The sequence below is a fragment of the Myotis brandtii genome, unplaced genomic scaffold, assembly GCF_000412655.1.
Source record: "Myotis brandtii unplaced genomic scaffold, ASM41265v1 scaffold74, whole genome shotgun sequence".
Classification (NCBI taxonomy): Eukaryota; Metazoa; Chordata; class Mammalia; order Chiroptera; family Vespertilionidae; genus Myotis; species Myotis brandtii.
The window spans coordinates 1713198-1720686 of NW_005370944.1; positions in this window are offsets into that span (position 1 = coordinate 1713198).

Sequence of the window (7489 nt, forward strand, 5' to 3'; positions counted from 1 at the left end):
TCTCTCTCTCTGCTTCCTGTCGCTGCGTCGGCAAGGTGGGGGAGCCGAGCTAGCTCGAATAAAGACTCTTATGCTTTTGCATCGGACTGGCTGGCTCCCTGATGTGGTTTCTTGGGGATCCTGAAATCTGGGCATAACAGTCCTTTGCCCATTTTTAAATTGGATTGTTTGTCTTCCTTTTGTTAAGTTGTATAAGTTCCTTATATATTTTGGAAATTAAACCCTTATTGGATGTATCATTGGCAAATATGTTCTTCCATGCAATAGGCTCTCTTTTCATTTTGTTGATGGTTTATTTTGCTGTGCAGAAGCCTTTTATTTTGATGTAGTCTCTTTTGTTTATTTTCTCCTTAGTTTCCTTTACCCTAGCAGATGTATCAGTAAACATTTTGCTATGAGAGATGTCTGAGATTTTACTGCCTATGGTTTCTACTCAGATTTCACTACTTACATTAAAATATTTTATCCATTTTGAGTTTATTCTTGTGTATGATGTAAGTTGGTAGTCTAGTTGCACTTTCTTGCATGTACCTGTTCAGTTTTCCCAACACCATTTATTGAAGAGACTGTCTTTACTTCGTTGTATGCTCTTGCCTCCTTTGTCAAATATTAATTGATCATAATGGCTTGAATCAGTTTCTGGGGTCTCTGTTCTGTTCCATTGATCTATATGCCTGTTCTTGTGCCAGTATTAGGCTGTTTTGATTACAGTGGCTTTGTAGTATAACTTGATATCTGGTATTGTGATTCCTCCAACTTTGTGTTTCTTTCTCAACATTGCTGCAGCTATTCGGGGCCTTTTTTGGTTTCATATAAATTTTTGTAGTGTTTGTTCTAGATCTGTAATATATGTTGTTGGTATTTTAATGGGGATTGCACTGAATCTGTCGATTGCTTTAGGGTGTATGCATATTTTAATGATGTTGATTCTATTAATCCATGAACATGACATATTCTTCCACGCGTTTATATCTTCCTCTATCTCTTTTTTCAACGTCCTTTAGTTTTCCAAGTACAGGTCTTTTACCTCCTTGGATAAGTTTATTCCTAAGCATCTTAATTTTTTTGTTGCAATGGTAAATGGGATTGTTTTTTTTAATTTCTCTTTCTGAGAATTTATTATTGGTGTATAAAAATGCCAGTGATTTCTGGGTGTTGATTTTGTATCCTGCTATGTTGCCATATTGGTTTATTAAATTTAGTAGTGTTTTTGTGGAATCTTTAGGGTTTTCTATGTACAGTATCATGTCACCTGTGAATAATGACAGTTTTACTTTTTCCTTTCCAATTTGGATGCCTTTTATTTCTTCTTCTTGTCTGATTTCTGTGGCCAGGACTTCCAGTACTATGTTGAATAAGAGTGGTGAAAGTGGACATCTCTGTCTTGTTCCTGTTCTTAGGGAAAATGGTTTTAGTTTTTGCCCATTAAGTATGATGTTGGCTGTAGGTTTGTCACATATGGCCTTTATTATGTTGAGGTATAATCTCTCTATTGTCACTTTGCTGAGAATTTTTATCAAAAAAGGTTGTTGAATTTTGTTAAATGCTTTTTCTGTGTCAATTGATATGATCATGTGATTTTTGTCTTCCAATCTGTTTATATGATGTACCACACTTATTGCTTTGCAGATATTGTATCAGCCTTGCATTCCTGGAATAAATCCCACTTGGTCATGGTGTCTGATCTTTTTAATGTGTTGCTGGATCCAATTTGCTAGAATTTTGGTGAGGATTTTAGCATATATGTTCATCAGGGATATTGGCATGTAGTTCTCTTTCTTTGTAGTGTCTTTGTCTGGTTTTGAAATTAGGGTAATGCTGGCCTCATAAAAAGAGCTGGAAGTGTGCCTTCCTCTTGAATTTTTTTGGAATAGTTTGAGGAGGATGGGTGTTTATTCTTCTTTGAATGTTTGGTAAAACTTCCCTATGAAGGTATCCAGACCAGGGCTTTTGTTTCCTGGGAGTTTTGATTAATGCTTCAATTTCATCCGTAGTTATCAGCTTATTCAGGTTTTCTGATTCTTCTTGGTTGAATTTTGGAAGATTGTATTTTTCTAGAAATATCTCCATTTTGTCCAGTTTGTTGGAATATAGTCATTCATAGTATTTTTTATGATCCTTTGTATTTTTTTCATTTCTGATTTTGTTTATTTCATACCTCTCTCTTTGTTTCTTGATGAGTCTGGCTAGAGGTTCATCAATCTTGTTTATCTTTTCAAAGAACCAACTCTTGGTTTTATTGATCTTTTGTTTTGTTTTGTTTGTCTGTATGTCATTTCTCTCTCTCTCTCTCTCTCTCTCTCTCTCTCATCCTCACCCGAGGATATTTTTCTATTGATTTTTAGGGAAAGTGGAAGAGAGAGGGAAAGACAGAGAGAAACATTGATGGGAGAGAAACACATTGATTGGTTGCCTCTTGCATGAGCCCTGACCATGGCCCAGGCCAGGGAGGAGCCTGCAACCAAGGTACGTGCCCTTGACCTGCATTGAACCCGGAATCTGTTGTTCTGCAGGCCAATGCTCTATTGCTCTCTCCACTGAGCCAAACTGCCTAGGGCTGCCATTTATTTCTGCTCTCATATTTATTATGTCCTTTCTTCTATTTACTCTTGGCTTTTCTTTTTGTTCTCTTTGTAATTCTATAAGTTGTAGGGTTACACAGCCTATTAGAAGTTTTTCTTGTTTTTTGAGGTAGGCCTGTAATGTTATGAACTTCCCTCTCAGGACTGCTTTCACTGTGTCCCATAGATTTGGCATTGTTGTGTGTTCATTTTCCTTTGTTTCCAGGAATTTTTTTATTTCTTCCTTGATCTCTTTGGTAACCCATTCATCTATCTATATAAAAGCCTAAGCTAAATGACCAGTTGACCAGTTGCTATGATGTGCACTGACCACCAGGGGGAGCTCAATGTAGGAGCCGTCCCCTGGTGGTCAGTGCACTCCCACAGCCAACCTCCCACAGCCAGCCAATCTTCCCCAGTCCCTCCCCCCTTCCCTCCTACCCCATCCGGCAGGCCCTGGCTGGCAGCTGGCAGGCCCTGGCCAGCCCAGTCCTGATTGTGACTGGGTGAGATGGCCCCGATAGGCTCTGATCACTGGCTGGGCCTAGGGACCCCCACCCATGCACGAATTTTGTGCAACAGGCTTCTAGTTGTTTAATAACATGCTATTTAGCCTCCATGTGTTTGAATGTTTTTGAGTGTTTTTATTGTAGTTGATTTCTAATTTCATGCCATTGTGATCTGAGAAGATGCTTGATACGATTTCAATCTTCTTGAACTTGTAGAGAGTTAGTTTGTATCCTAACATGTGATCTATCTTTGAAAATGTCCCATGTGCACTTAAGAAGAATGTATATTCCATAGTTTTGGGGTGAAATGTTCTGAAAATGTCAATTAATTCCATCTTATCTAGTGTGTAATTTAGGATCACTGTTTTCTTGTTAATTTTTCGTCTAGAAGATCTCTCCAGTGATGTCAGTGGGGTGTTAAAGTCCCCTATTATGATTGTATTGCTGTCAATCTCTCCCTTAAAATCCTCCAGACATTTGTTTTTTATATATATTTGTATGGTCCTGTATTGGGTGCATATATATTTACCAGAGTTATAGCCTCTGGTTGTATTGATCCCTTTAGTATTATGAAGTGACCTTCATTGTCTCCTGTTATGGCCTTCATTTTGAAGTCTATTTTGTCAAATATGAGTATTGCCGCCCCAACTTTCTTTTCATTTTAATTTGCCTGGAAAATTTTTTGCCATCCCTTCACTATCATTCTATGTGAGTTTTTTGTTTTGAGGTGGGTCTCTTGTAGACAGCATACACACACAGACACACACACACACACACACACACACACACACACACACACACTAGAGGCCCGATGCATGAAATTCATGTATGGAGCTCAGCCCTCGCAGCCCCGGCTTCATCCAGAAGGTCGTCCGGAAGGTCATTCGGCTGTCGGATCTAATTAGCCTATTACACTTTTATTATTACAGATTTGAGCATTTAAGCCATTTACATTTAAGGTTATTATTAATAGGTACTTATTTGTTGCCATCCTATTCTTTATGTCTCTATTCTTCTCTTTCTCTCTATTTCTTCTTCTTACAACAGTACTTTTAGTATTTCTTGCAGTGCTGGTTTGGTGGTAATAAACTCTTTTAGCCTTTTTGGTCTATGAAGTTCTTTATTTCACCTTCAATTTTGAACGATGGTCCTGCTGGATAGAGTAATCTTGGGTTCAGTTTCTTGGTTTTCATTATTGTGTATACTTCATGCTACTCCCTTCTGGCCTGAAGTGTTTCTATTGAGAAATCAGCTGACAGTCTAATGGGAACTCTCTTGAAGCCTTCAAGATTCTTTCTTTGTCTTTAATGTTTGCCAGTTTAATAATTATGTGCCTAGGTGTGGGTCTTGTGAGGTTCATCTTGATTGGGACTCTCTGTGTTTCCTGAACTTGAGTCCCTTTTCCTTCACCAGGTTAGGGAAATTTTTCTGCCACTATTTTTTTCAAACAGGTTTTCTATTCCTTTCTCAAATTCTTCTTCTTCTATTACCTATATGATGTGAATGTTGTTACATTCCATGTTGTCCCAAAACTCCCTTAGACTTCCTTCTGCTTTTTAATTTTTTTTTACATTTGCTGCTCTGAATGGGTGTTTTTCTATCTTGTTTTCTAATTTGCTGATTCAGTCTCAGCTTCTTCTAATCTACTGTTGAATCCTTCCAGGATGTTCTTTATTTCATACCTCATTTCCAATTTAATCTTATTTTTTGTTTCAAGCTCTCTTTTCATGTTGGTGTAGCTCTCATTAAGTCCCTTATAATGCTCATTAAGTTGCAAGTAGTTCTCACTGAATTCTTTGTGGGCCCTTATTACCATTATTCTGAATTCTTATCTGACAAATTGCTTGCCTCCATTTCATTTAGTCCCTTTTCTTGCAAGTCCTCCTTTTCTTTCATTTGCATTGTTTCTTAGTCTCCCCATTTTTGTTGTCCCTTTGTATTTGTTTCTATGTATTAGATCAAACTGCTATGCCTCCCAGACTTTGTGAGGTGGTCTTATGTAGTAGGTGTTTTGTGGGACCTAATGGTGCAGTCTCTTAGATCTGAGCTGGGTGCTCTAGGAAAGCCCTTTACTTGAGTTATTTTGGTTCTTCTGTTGTAGCTGGGTTTTGAATTTTATTGTCCTGTTCACGGATGGAGTCTCCTCTCAGGCTGGTTGACTACGTGGCTCACCCCTGAGCATGTCATGTGAGCTGTTGTGTAGGTGCCGACCAAACAGAACAAAATACAATACAAAAAAACACAAAACAAAATAAACAAAACAAAACATACACAAAACCCTTACAGTACCGGCAAAGGCAACCACCAGTGAAGAACAAATTAGGAAAGATAAAAGAGAACAAGAGTGATAGGAAAAAAGAAAGAAAGAAAAAACACGAGGAGAAAACAAAACAAACAAAAAAGCACAAATAAATAACAATAAAAAAGGCAGGGAGAAGGAATATGTAGATGCAGAACTGAAATAAAGAAAATAAGAAGAACTTAATTAGCAAGGCTCAGTGATTGAGCATCGACCTGTGAGCCAGGATGTCACAGTTTGATTCCTGGTTGGGGCACATGCCTGTGTTGCAGGCTCAATCCCCAGTGTGAGGCATGCTGAAAGAGAGCCAATCAATAATTCTCTCTCAGCGTTGATGTTTCTGTCTCTCTCCCTCGCCTTTCCTCTCTGAAATCAATAAAAATATATATTTTAAAGTAAATAAGAAAAATAATTAGGGGAGGAAAAATGGTTTAAAATAAAGTGGGAAGAAGAGAAAAGAAAATAATTTGAAAATGAAAATAGAGGAGAAAGCAGATAGACCTAAAATAAGAAAAGGAAAAAAAAAATGAGAAAGCAGGAGAAAAGAAAAAAGAGAAAGAAAAGAGGGAAAAACATCTAGTAGTGAATAAAAGAATAAAGGAAAAAATTGAGTAGGAAAAAGGAAGAGAAAAAGTATATATATATGAACAAAACAACAGAGCCTAGACCAGGGGTGGGCAAACTTTTTGACTCGAGGGCCACAATGGGTTCTTAAACTGGACTGGAGGGCCGGAACAAAAGCATGGATGGAGTGTTTGTGTGAACTAATATAAATTCAAAGTAAACATCATTACATAAAAGGGTATGGTCTTTTTTTTTTTTTAGTTTTATTCATTTCAAACGGGCCGGATCCGGCCCGCGGGCTATAGTTTGCCCACGGCTGGCCTAGACTAATAACAAATCAATAAAGCAGATAGATAAGACAAATTTAAAAAGGGAAAAAAGAAAGGAAAGAGAAAAAATGAAAGAGAAAAGAAGTGAAAAGGGGGAAGAACGAAAAGAAAAGAAACAACAATAGAATTAAAAAAGAAAGGAAATGTGGTCAGTGTGTTTCCTTGTCCCAGAGCTACTACTCTGTGACTGGCCCAAAATATTACTCTGCCCTTGGCTGGACAGAGATCCTTATATGGAGACCAGTGGGGTCGGCTTGAAACCTGAAGTTTTTATCAACTCTCCTGTGCGTGCAGAGAAGTACCAGTCTGATTCCCAGGGTAGTGGGATAGACGGCCCCTCCCCCAATCCAGTCACTGGCGCTCCTGAGACTGTTCAAACCCATAGGCTTTGCCTCTGCTTTTGTTTCTTCTGAAAAAGTCAAAATGCAGGGTGTGGCAGGCAGAGCTCCTGAAGATGGAACATGCTGTATCACCTAGAGAATTTTTTTTTCCTTTTCCTGCCCTGGGGCTACTGGGAGTGGCTAGTTCCTCTCAAGAAAAATGGCCATTTAGGTTTGGGGGCCTATGACCAAATACTCCTGGCTGCTGCTTTTCCACATCTCTCCAATGCTTCCCACCCCAGCCTCTCCTTAGGCACCTCAAGTCCACATCTCCTCCCTGCACCAAAGCCCAGGTGAGTAGCTGAAAATGAAAACTCCTGTGTTTTGGGTTTAAAGAAAAACAAAGAAACAAAACTTGGCTTTCTCTCTGACCCGCTGTGGTATACCAGTTCCAGACTCCATGGCGGCCGGCCACCTTTCATGGCTAGAAGTTACAGGGGCTGCCGGTCTCGTCTCGGCTCTGGTGCTCTAGGCTGTGGAGCCCAGCCTGGGTTCTGGGCCTCAGGCCACTATCTTCTGAAGGAACAGACCCTCCCTTAGTGATCCCTTCTCACTCTTGGCCTCCACCCCTGGAAGCTGGGTCAGCTCCTCACTTGACCTCACCCTTCCTACCTGTCTCCAGGTGTTTTCTGTCCTTCCTTGATATAAGTCTCCTCTTCAGTTGGATCTCAGCTGGTAATTCCAGGTGTATGTTCCCCACTTTAGTTTTATTTCCAGTTTGGCTGCTATTTTTTTCTCTGTCCAACAAATTATTTTTCTCTCTTTAAGTGGGAATCACATGAAATAGAATTTAGCAGGATCCCTGCATCTGTGGGACACAAAATTGTAATAGTATCAAATGCCAAGT